The sequence below is a fragment of the Sinocyclocheilus anshuiensis genome, unplaced genomic scaffold (assembly GCF_001515605.1).
Source record: "Sinocyclocheilus anshuiensis isolate Anshui unplaced genomic scaffold, SAMN03320099.WGS_v1.1 scaffold86, whole genome shotgun sequence".
In the NCBI taxonomy this organism is placed as follows: Eukaryota; Metazoa; Chordata; class Actinopteri; order Cypriniformes; family Cyprinidae; genus Sinocyclocheilus; species Sinocyclocheilus anshuiensis.
Window position 1 is genome coordinate 2,920,143 of NW_015547662.1, and position 12,975 is coordinate 2,933,117.

Below are 12,975 nucleotides of genomic sequence, written 5' to 3' on the forward strand. Positions count from 1 at the left end.
CTTTCACACCCACATCTTGAGAGAGTTGTTTGACTGTGTGCCTAATGATAATAGATGAGGTGTCAGGATGAAGGTGAGAGACACTAAGTCATCCTCACAGCACGAGGGAGAAACAGCTCATCTCTAGCTCTCTCTCTCTCTCTCATTTTCACTTCAACTAAATCTACAGGCGCTAAAATGGGAGAAAAAGCGCCTATAGAGCTTCTATTCCAACACACTGTTTTCCATTTTATTTTACTCTTACTTTTAAATAATGTGGCCGTCTGTGCTTGAGTTATGGAAGGGAGAACTTGGATATTCAAACTGGGCTGTCTTTTCAGTACACATTAGAGCAGCGGGAAGAAGTCAGCACTTTACACAAGTCTTGTGAGAAAATGTCAAAATATGACAGGGCTGAACAGAAATAAAAAACTGCTTATGCAAGCCTCTTGTCTCTCAGAGAATCACTAGAATACTCAAGAGCATTCATATACATTCACAGACACGAAGAGTCCCAAACTAACATAAAGCATCAAAGTCATTCAGTTCGATACATTTTTACAATTACTGGGTAAAAATTTTCAGAACTTCACTGTAAAAATACAGCAACGTTTCACAACACGCATTTTGGTGACTATATGTCATTAAACTGTATAATATTAGTGTAGTAATATATGACAGCTATTAAAATCTAGACAAAATCTATTTGTTACTGTAAAAACGGGCTGATAATTAGCTGTAATAATTGCATAAATTATTATTATTAGCATAAATGATAATTAGCATAAATGTCACATGATGACCCAAGGATAAGTTTAAATGGTCTCTCCAGTGACTGTTGCATATCAAAGTAATAAGCATGACACTAAAATAACACTATGAACATAAACTAATCAACACAAAATGTAACTTACAACACACCAATGTACATACTGTAACTGTGAATAAAAATAAGAATATAATTTAAAATTGATATTTTGTCAATTCTGGGCATTCCCCTTTCAAGTAGGCCTAATTAGGAGATGATTCATACTTGTTTTTTTAAGAAATAAAGGTCACATTTCATTTTAAGGTCCAATTCTCGCTATTAACAAACCATTAACTATGACTTTTGCCTCAATAAAGTCTTCATTTTCTGCTTATTAATAGTTAGTAAGTTAGTTGTTGAGTTTAGGTGTTAGGTAGGATTAGGGATGTAGAATATGGTCATGCAGAATATGTGCTTTATAAATAGGCTTCTAATAAACAGCCAATATGTTAATAATAGGCATGCTAATAAGAAACTAGTTAATAGTGAGAACTGGTCCCTAAACAAAAGTGTTACCGAAATAACTTTATTTGAACAATAACAGTCCATAACGTAGTAATAATATATATTACTATATTTTATTCGCACATGAAATTAATTGATTAATTAATTCGTTTTAGGCTACTTCTAAAAACATACAATGTAAAATGGCATGTGTTGTCTTTTAAAATATAATACTTTTTTTTACTGTATTTCAAGGTATTTTACAGTTTTACTGTAGCCCATTATTCCTGCCAATATTTTGACTTTGTTACAGTGTGGTTTGTAATAGCCCGCAGTCATTGCAAGTTTATAAGAAAACCAATAAACTTCAAGACTTTTAATGAGTTCACCCTGTACTAAAATGTTCGACAGAGCTAACAACTCTAATAAATAATTCAATTTAACAGCGGTCTGCATTTACGGCGGAATAACGACGTGTTCTGTGAGAGCACTATGAAATCCTGGACATTTCTAAATTGACTACCTAGCAATAGTTTGTCTTTCATTGAATTTCACAGCACTCACACTCACACACACACACACACACACACACACACACACACACTTGACCAAAGAACCGGACGACCTCGCTCTATTGTGAAGCCGCGCGAGCTCTTACCTGATTCTCCAGGTACAGTCGCGGTGCGAGGAGATCCCGGTGGAGATCCGTCACTCTATCCGCCCGAGTGAGAGTCCAAGATCTGGTAACTCCGACAAAAGACGAGTGCAGTCTGTACGGTTCTCAAAACCGCGACGTGTCCACGCGCATAAGCCGATAAAAGTGAAGAGCTTTAGACGCGTTTGAAGTGGTGCGCTTCACGCGACGCGCTTGCTTTTAAAAATACTCTCCAGACGCAGGTGGGCTTCCCGGTCGCGCAAAGCCAGAAGAGTCAGCGCGCAAGTTGATCTCAACACATATCTGATGAAGACACGAACAAAGATATGCAGGATGCAGCCAGTACACACACATGCGCGCGCGCGTAAAGGGGGTGACGATTTAGGATAGGTTTTTTGGGGGGGCAGAAAATTTCAATAGCATATAAACTGCGTTTTAACCAGGAAATCCGCTTGTTTTTGTGTGTGAGATGTAACACAACTTCATGATAATAAGAGCCCAAAGGGGAGCTCATCCCAGAGCCACAGAAATCTCATCATCATTCATTAACTCGTCAAAAGACAACACACACACACACACACACACACACACACACACGGTTTCATTAGATGGACATCACATGGTTTCATTAGATGGAGTGTGATCTCATTAACAACACAACAATGCTTTAACAGCATACATATTCATGTATATTCCATGAGCATCATTGTGCCCATGTGTGATATTCAGAGTATGTTTGTGTGAAAATAAAAACTAGGTCGTATAGCCCACCCAGAGCTTCCTGTGCTTATGGGGGCTGTGTACAGAAAACACACACAAACACATCAAACACTCAATTACACAACATGCAAACCACACTAAATGACCTAATACCAGCCTTCCTCCTATCTTCGTCTCTTGTTCTTACATTCTGGCTGCCTAAATTAATATATAAGAAACAGATGATAAGAGAAGGTGAATTATGAGCAGGCCCAGACAGAATCTGTTCAGCTTTTTTCACACTTTCTGCAGTTTTTTGGAGAGGAAAATCTGCAAAATGGAAATATAATAATATTTCAAATATGATATATTACATAAAGGGAGCTGAGAGTACTGTACACTTTTATTGGAAGCTGAAAGTGTTATCAAATTTGCTGAAATATTTAATAAATAAAAGGGCATGGAGAATACGCACAAATTTGTGAATTATGGCATGACTAAAAATATTTATTGCTGGAAATGCATTTGGGTTTAAAGGGATAGTTCACATAATAATAATAATAATAATAATAATGAAACCTTCATTCAAACATTTGCTCACCTACATGTCACCAAATTTGTAATGTCACCAAATGTCACTTTTATCAGAAATGTTTTGCGTGTATTTAGATTACATTTAGAAACTTTTTTTCATTGTCAAACATTTTGGGACCATATTTAAAAAAAAAAAAAATTCCTACACTGCTGTAAGTTTGGGGTCGGTATTTTTATGCTTTTAATGCTTTTAATTTCACCATATATTGAAATTACAGTGCTTGTAAAAAGTTTGGAATAATTACTATTTTTAATGCGTTTGAAGGAAGTCTCTTACGCACACCAAGGCTGCATTTATTTGATGAAAAATACAGTAAAAATAGCAATATTGTGAAATATTATTACAATTTAAATTAACTAAAAAGCATGATAAAATTTGCTAAAATATTTAAAAATGAAAGGGCGAGAGAATATGCAGATATTTGTGAATGACAGCAATAGTACAAATATTTATTGCTGGAAATGCATTTGTTTTTAAAGGTATAGTTCACCTAAAAATGCAAATGAACACAAATTCTGTCATCATTTACTCACCTACATGTCATTCTAAACCTGTATATTCTTATATTTTGTCCATAAAATTAAAGTCATTAGGTTCAAAACATCACTGAACTCCACTGGCTTTCACTGTATGGACAAAACTGACATTTTTCTGAATATTCTGTGTTCCACAAAAGACGGAAAGTCATGACATGGCATGAGGATGAGTAAATGATGACAGGATTTTCATTTTCGGGCGTACTATCCCTTTAACACCTTTGACCTCACCTTCAGAGGTCGAGTGTACACCTTCATTAAGGTCAGGAAACACAAACACACACATACACACACACACACACACACACACACACACACACTTGCAACTCAGCACCTTGCTAGGTGAGAGGTCAAAGAAGTGCAGCCATAATTCTCTATGTATCTATCCCCCGAGTGGGTTTATGTGTGTGTCAGCCTCTATGTCAAGGAATGTATTAAAAACACTCAAGAAGAGTAAAAGACCAGTCAAGAGAGAAAAAATATAAGATTGTGCATGCAAGCCTAATTAAGAAGAAACACCTTTCTTCTCACTTCTTGTCTCGCTTTGTCTAAGTGTGAGATACGGAGACAATGTGCGTGAAGGAGAATGTGTGTTGATTGTGTGCATGTGTGAGAGAGCGCTTATGTGTGAGTATGTGTGGTTGTGTGTGTGTCTCATCACCATACAGCTGAGACTGCAGGTGGTGGATCTTTCAGTGAAAGACTGTCTCACTTCTCATAAGAATCACTGCCAGATAACACACACAGGAGCCACTGTTTATCGCATACACATACACACACCACTGCAAATGAAGAAATAATCAAGCCTGATCGCAAAACATGTTGGACACATTAAACATCTATCGCTCATAATTATCTAACTAACAATCAAATATGTATCAATTAATGATATAAAGCATCACTGGTTACATAAGTACATAATTAAAAACAATAAAACATGAATTATGGGATCCAATATTGATCATTAAAAAAATTCAACCTATCTTGGGTGTTTAATGCGTTTGCCCTCCAGAGAGGCAGTGCGGAGATTAATTAGGGTCTGAACACACACACACACACACACACTGCTCAATGCACTGGATACTTTCATTGCATTTTGATTTTGTTCCTGTCTTATACCCAAATGTCACTAGTTCAGCATTACTTATTTATCGCTCTCTCTCTTGTTTTTTCTTTCGCACACAGTCTCAGTTTCATGTTCCTCCGTCTTCTTTGTCTCATATTCTCCTCCTTCAAACTGTTAAACAGTAGAGGGACCATTAGACGTATAGCAGAGTCCCAGAAACAGCTTTGATCATCTGTTCATTAGATCACATGGGAATATCATGGAAAAGGAGACAGATTCGGGGATGGCATTTTCAAGAGGATGCACCAAATTTGTAAAGTCAGATTGTGAAGTCAGATTTTGCACCCATAAAAATCCATATAAAAACAATAAATTTTACCACATAAATGTACTCTTACTATTTTCAATATTCAGTACAAAATTATACCATTTATAACATTTTTCATCATCACATATTTTGGGAGCACTTTTACTTTTTTAAAATTTGGAGTTGGTAAGATCATTACTCCAGTCTTCAGTGTCACATGATCCTTCAGAAATCATATTAATATCATTGTTGAAAACAGTTATGCTGCTTAACATGTTTGTGGAAATTGTTTTTTGTAATTCTTTACTGTCACTTTAATAAATTGGAGTAGAGCATTAATTAAATAAATATAAAGTATTAATTTCTTATACACACACACACTTTGGGAGTATCTCAGTGAAAATTACTTAATTGAATTACTTCTTTGATGAACAGAAAGTTCAAAAGAAGCATATTAAATTAGAAACTATATTATATTAAAATATTTTAGAATAAATAAAATATTGAAATAGATAACATTTTGTAACATTTTGAATATCTTTATTGTCCCTTTGATCAGTTTAATGCATCCCTACTGAATAAAAGTAATTAAAAAGTAATCTAAACGTTGGATTGTTAACATGATTATGTGAAATGTATACATCAAAATGAAAAATACTGTATGTGTCGTGCCCTTTGGTCTGCAAGGGATCATTCATCTCACAGCTGGACCATATAACATGACTCTGCTTTTGGAATTCCACAATGTCTTGTATCTATTCCCACCCCAAGAGAAATGGCAGGAGCCCAGACTTGTGTTATTATATAGGACAAAGCCAGTGTCCACCACTTACATTAGAGCAATAGTTCACCCTTCTGTCCTCTCAGATGACATTACGTTCAACATATCCCCCAATTCTAGATCCGACTAAGGCTTCTTTTTTTTTTCATTCTGGCAATGGAAAATGAATGATTGAACCCCATATCATATTTTCTTGAAGCAATCCACATGGACTGTAATGACATCCCGCCAGAGGCCTGTCATTCTAGGCACAACTTCCCCTGCCGCTTGGCCAAGGAACCAGATTCAGGTGTCATGTTGATGAAATTATGTGGCCACATCCAAATGGTGGCATTTAAACACCTGCTCTTGTGTTTTGTACAATATACGACATGACCAAACCCCAGTACAGGCCTACACAGATACACATTTGCTTGTGTTTGTGTTAATATTACATGTTATATATATATACACTTTTTATGTTTTTGAAAAAAAATCTTGTATGCTTACTAAGGCTGCTTTAATTTGATCAAAAATACAGTAAAAACAGTAATATTGTGAAACATGATTACAATTTAAAATAGCTGTTTATATATTAATATATATATATAAAGACTGGAGTAATAATGCAAAAATTAATCGTTGCCATCACAGGAATAAAATACTTTTTAAAAATATATTCAAATAGAAACCAGTTATTTTAAATTGTAATAATATTTTACAATATTACTGTTTTATTCTGTAGGCTCATTTTATTTCCAAAAAAAAATTTAAATAATAATAATAATAATAATTAAAAAAAAAATGCAGCCATGGTGAGCATAAGAGTCTCCTTTGAAAAACTTCAAAGAAAAATCAGAATTATTCCAAACTTTTAACCGGTCATGTACTTTCAATATATAGTCAAATTAAGTGTCAGACTGTTTTCATTAAAAAAACTATTTGGTATGTTGATTAACATAGCTTTTCTCGCAGGAACGGTTAGCTGGCCCCCACAATGTACTGCAGCTGATTTCAGGTTTAACTATCCTTGTGAGGACATTTGGACCCCCAACAATGTAAGCAGAATGTGACCTTCACATACAAAGAGCAGAGAACCTGCTGTTACGCTCAGGACAATCATTCTTTCTAACACTATAACCTTCAGTCAGTCGTTCACTTTAACATTCCTCCATCTCACATACTCACGTACACACTCAAATCCATTAAGACTCAGGAAGCTGGGATAGCTGGCGTTAAAGTTATGAGTCATTAAAGTAAATCTGAGACACATCAGACCGTAAGACATCACTGGAAAATGTAATACCGTTATACACTCAAGTGCAGCTCTGGTGTAGTAACACACACACACACACACACACACACACACAGGTTTTTTGACTGGTAGGTAGATGCTCTTAGACCCTGGAGGCAGCCTGACCCAATTCTGCCTCCGAGAAGATGCTGTAAGGAATCTTTTCCCCTCTCTTTCCTCCTCTTTCTCTCTCCTTCTGCTTCTCTTCTCGCTGCAAATGATGCATGCATGCATAGTGACAGTTTAAAACAATAATATTACAAATAAAGAAACGGAGGTGTTGGTGTGAGAAAGTGTGTAAATTATGGAGAGCGAAGGGGGAGGTGTGAGAGGGGACATGCTGATGTAAGGTTTAAGGTTTCACATGGATGAAATGAGGGGTTTCTATTAAGCCACATGCGCCCTCTGCTGACAAGACACCGGGTTTGCACTCTTTTTTCAGCACCCACCCAGTTTCATCGTGTCTCCTTTTTAATCCCCTCAGAGCATTCCTTTGTTTGTGTAAAGAGGGCGTGCGTGTAGGAATAACGAAAGCTATCTACCTCTCAGGCTCAGAATGTCTGTCTTTACACTTAGTCTGTATTAAAATAATGATCGCGAATACACCCTCGCCCTCCCACGGTAGAACTCATGGCGTGCTCGTGGACCACCGAGAATGTTCAAGGAAGATAATTGAGGAGGAACAGCAAACAGACCACCACCACGCATTTATGAAATATTAATAAAGACATCCCTCTTACATAATATACAATGCTAATGTAAGCGCTCTATTTAAGTACAGGATATTGTCTAATGATCTATGTGTCGGTTCCATTGATTACATACAGCTCAGATTACTAACATGATCCTTGGCAATAAAGCAATCTGAACAGGGAGCCATGAATCTGAGCAAGCTGTCCCACATCGGCTATTGAGTAAACTGAATCTGAGAAACAAAACGAGTAAAATTATTTGGAATTTGCTGCAGGAATTTGTCTTGCATATTTTACTTTCATATTAACAAGTTAGCACTTCACCTTTTGACCTCAGTAGCATCCTTAAATAATAATAACTTTAAAAAACGATATGCAACAATATGTGTTTTGTTATTTGGACTCAAAGATAACATGATTTCATATAATCAAGAAAATGTTCTTAATCGATTAGCTCTATGCTAGTGCACGCAAAGGCTAAATGAACCAGTGTTATTAATTATCATTAATTACAACAAAAAATATATGTAAAACTTCAAAAAAAAAAAAAAAAAAACTTCACATATATGATATGTATATATGTATGCCTATATATATTCTGAATGGAAAAATATGTTTTTTGGCATCAGAATTATGTAGTTACTACATAACTATATTACTAGCCAGCCAAACCCTTTATTTGGACCAGAATCATGTGAGAGTGGACCTTTTTGCTTTCAGTCTGAAGGTATAATTAACTTGTATTAAGTTAATGATATTCCATTTGGATGACATAATAATCAATACATTTAAGACCATTCAATCCGTATTTACATCCATAAATCTCCATGGCAGAACATCATATTTAAACTGTATAGATTCTACTTTAAGAGTCACCTGCAAGTGCCCTCATGCATTAAATATACATTTAGCAGAAACTAAATAATAATACATATTACAGTAGCTAGGGAATATATTTTTGATTATTGAAGAGCCGCATCAGTCGAACAGTCTAATTTCTGTGCCGCCATGGTCAAAATGCACAAATAATGACTGTTTTCCAACAGGTTTCCCCATCTTCCTTTGGTCAGACAAATAAAGAGAGTAGTTTTTTTTGTGTGCAACCACCAAAAACCTAAGCTAAGAAGCTAGGAGAAAGTAACATCAAACAAACCCTTAAATAGGTATGGTTTCAATAATAGGCTTCTATTCTCCTAATTGGATTGGACCATTAAAGTGAACAGGAAATTAGAGAAAGCTTTCAACAAAATATCCCTGTTGTTGGGAACAATCTCTCTCTTTGGCATATACAAACATGTTCACAAACACACAGCAAAATCAGCGTGCCTGTCGACTGGTAATGCTACCGTTACTGGCTCTCTTGATAAGTTTCCTAACGAAGGCTGCATAAATTAGAAGTTTCTCTTTGAATATTAATAACGCATATATCATTGGTGCTGTTGTTTCTGTTGCTTCCATGGAGCTGATTTACATATGAAAAATGGAAGCTTTCTGAAAACAGAATTTCTGAAGTTTTTGACCTAAAAAGATGTCCTAGATACCTCGAAATCCACATCAAACATGCTCCTCTCTCTCTCTTCCTCTCTCTCTGTTCCACACGTGCACACGTACACACAGGGGCACATGCAAAGCCACCATTGTTAGGTACCATGACATCATCTCTGTCAGATTTTCTAAATAATTAGTTGCTTTGTTCATGGCTGGCATATGCTATAGTGAATAATTTTTTAGCTGAAGCTGTCATAATGATTCAAATGAGAGACTTCACTAACGGTTGGGGTGTTTAAACCATTTTTGTTGGTCTCTTTGAAAATTCCTGCAACTTCATAATCATACTAGAACATACGCAAAACTTATTGTTCTCATCTTGCACAGGGATTCTACTGTAAGATGATGAATAAACTATTTTGATCCCTGTCTGCATTTACGGTATTAGGAATGTGTGCAAGCCTACTTTCTCTGTATAACTCTCAGTTTTGGGTATAGAGTGTCTTGCACACTGACATTAAGCTGTGAAGGCTGAAGGAGAGCCCGCACTTTGATCCTAAGGAAACTTCAAAAGTTAGATGCAGATGTCCTCCTAAAATCACTTATGTTGTCATCATTAAGAGTTTGCTCTAATGTTGCGGAAATAAAAGAGTCGATGTCATATCAGAAAAAAATTCAAATTAATTTATAATTAATTAATTAATTAATTAATTATTCATTTATAAATATATTTATAAGCTTTAGGGAGTTTTTTTTCCCGTATGTTGGTTGCACCAAAAGTTTTTCAAATATTAATGAGCTGTGAAGCAGTTTTGTGAAACTGTGTGTTTTTTTGGATTATGCATTTACATGAGCATTTAGCAGACGCTTTTATCCAAAGTCACTTAGTAAAGAGGAACAAAAGCAATTCATCAAAGAACCAACAATATTTGTAATACACAATGCCAGGTTTATTAGACAACTACATAAGGAATTAGACAACTAGATTAGTTTAGGTTAGATTAATAAGGTTTTCAATCATTTGTGTAATGAGGCTTTTTCTTAATGATGATATCAGGACAAATCACCCTGCATCACCCTGACATTTGTGACTTAATGTCCCCCTAAGAACCCCCAATTTAAATATTGATAATAGAAACTGTATATTCAAGTCACTGACTGCATGAATTGCATTTTTAAAGCTATATTAATAGATAAGACAAAAATGAGTGTCATGCCACTGCCCAAAAGCATTCCCCATGGTGTTTTTTAATGGTGATCTCTTATCTCAAATCACACTGTCCATGCGCATATGACAACATCTTCAAAAAGTGAGTGTCATGATAATATTCCCTTTGAAACTGAAATAAAAGAATTGTTTATCCTAGTGAATTCCAGGGCCTCGAGCAAAGTGTGTGTGTGTACGTTCAGCTCCCTCCTGCTGTATGAGTGTGTTTGGGTCTTGCGTTGCATGGCTCAGTAATCCCAGTGCAGTCACAAGCTAACAGTGCCTCTCTCCTGCCGGGACTTAGCACACACATTGTGAGCGGCATGTGACTGCATTAGCATAGCTCACTGTCAGACTACACTAGTCTAATCTCTGTGCGGTCACGAACCACAGCACCAACAAAGCCTGAGAGAATAATAAAGCAGGGGGAAACTCTTGAAAAAGAAGTATCTGTCCGCAGCGGTGGGTTTCAAATAGTTTTTGTTATTTTCAAAGCAGCTAAACACTATTTTAATGTCTTTGTGCCCTTTATGACATCATCGATCTCAGCAAGACCCACTGATTGGGGTCTGTCCTCTTATTCTATTTCTCTTTAGGAATACATTAAGGCTTCCTGAAGCTCTTTCATAAGAGCAGTTTTGTCATGTGAGTGACCGAGCGAATGTTATCAAACACAAAGCAGCCCTTATCCGAAACACTATGAGTAAAAAGTGCAGGAACAAAACTTCTTACAAAAAAGTTAATGGTCTCAGGGCTGGGGCAATGCCCCAGAAACTATGATGGTCATGTGAACTAGTTATGATGTGAATTACAAACTAATGACTGAAATCATGTCTGCTTTTAGGTCCCATTCAGAACAGTTAACTTCGGGCAAAAGCATTCCAGGAATTCTTTGAACTGAAGGAGTAAAGCCCAGCAGACAAAACACATGAGGCTTTCAAGCTGCTGCTCATTAGTGAACAGAAGTTTCAGGTGCTGCTGGCTGCACCTAATCAACAAAACTACTTTAAATTCAGTCATTTTGATAACACAACAGTGTCAAAAGAATCTTTATTTATTGAAAAAGTGCATATAATCAGCTGTCAATATGTCCTGTAGTGCATTCAGTTTTCTTTAAAGAAAAGGCGTGTTTTTATCTTGGTTTTCAGCATAATTAAATGATTTAAGAAAAGATAGATAGATTGACACTTGAACACTTGAATGTGCGTCACAAAATGAAAGAAAATATATATCGGTACTTATGCTTCATTGCAACTTTAAAAAGTAGACAGATAGACAGATAGATAGATAGATAGATAGATAGATAGATAGATCTAAAATGATACATTTAAATTTATTGGCAACTTTTTATTATTTAGCTCTGAATCTTCCATAAGATATAGGGCCATAGCATCTAACCCAAAAAAATAAAATATATAATAAAAAATATATATAAAACTGACATAGTCACAACTTTTGAGTAATCCATGGAAATGTCAAGGAATTAAATATTGTACGTTTTCATTTTCATTTTATTTTTTAAGTGAGGTAACAAAAATATAATGTCAAGACAAAATAAGCAAAAAAATAGGAATTAAAAATGCAATTTGACCACATTTATGGGCACAAATGTTCATGTGTTTTTCTGAACTTATGATCTTACATGGATACATGGAATATCAACGAATATTCCAAAATATATCGGGTCCATTGGACCACTTTTTTGCATTCTAAAAATAAAAAAAACAATGAGCAGTACATTATATGCACAATATATATAGGCTTACCAAAGCAAAAACAAATTGAGTACTACTAAAATAAAGTGTTACTGCAGTTTTTATGCCATTTTATGAAGATATTGTTCGATCAACACAAAAATGACCTCAGTCTAAGTGAAAATGCTGAAGTTCCAAAACAAAACTGTGGCACGAGACAAGGCAGTCCAAGACATGTCTGTCAATATAAATGTCAACATCCGACAGTATAGTTTCCCTGTAGCACAATATGAAGGTTATGGGTTTGATTCGGCATGTATACTGATAAAACATATGAAGTCTTAAATTTGCAGTGGTTTGCTTGGGATAAAAGTGTTTGAAACATGAATTCATGTAAATATTTGTCAACTCACATTGGTATACTCACTGGATGAGATCTCCATGATGATGTTCTCTCCGTTTTGAATGGATCTATTGCCCTGATGTTCTGCCCCGACAAACTCACAGGTAGGCCTTAATTACTACATGAGTGAGACATGTCGTCGTGGCTTGGTGGAGCCGCTTCGAGGATTCCACACAGCATTCTGCAAAGCGTTGTGACTTTTCCAGACGAGGGCAAATCCTCGTTGTTCTTGACGCCAATTCAAAGGGAGATCGAGGATCCCAGTCCAGAGACCTCCGCTTTTTAGTTCAACACACCTGGAGCCAGCTTATTCCCTCATCCATCTCCAACACACTAAAAAAAAAAAAA

At 35.8% G+C, this 12,975-nt stretch overlaps 1 pseudogene; it reads right to left on the reverse strand.

Annotated features, from left to right (window-relative positions):
• LOC107702359 (receptor-type tyrosine-protein phosphatase delta-like) overlaps positions 1-2,219 on the reverse strand; it is a 68,632-nt pseudogene extending 66,413 nt beyond the window's left edge.
• Positions 2,220-12,975: the final 10,756 nt, after the last annotated feature.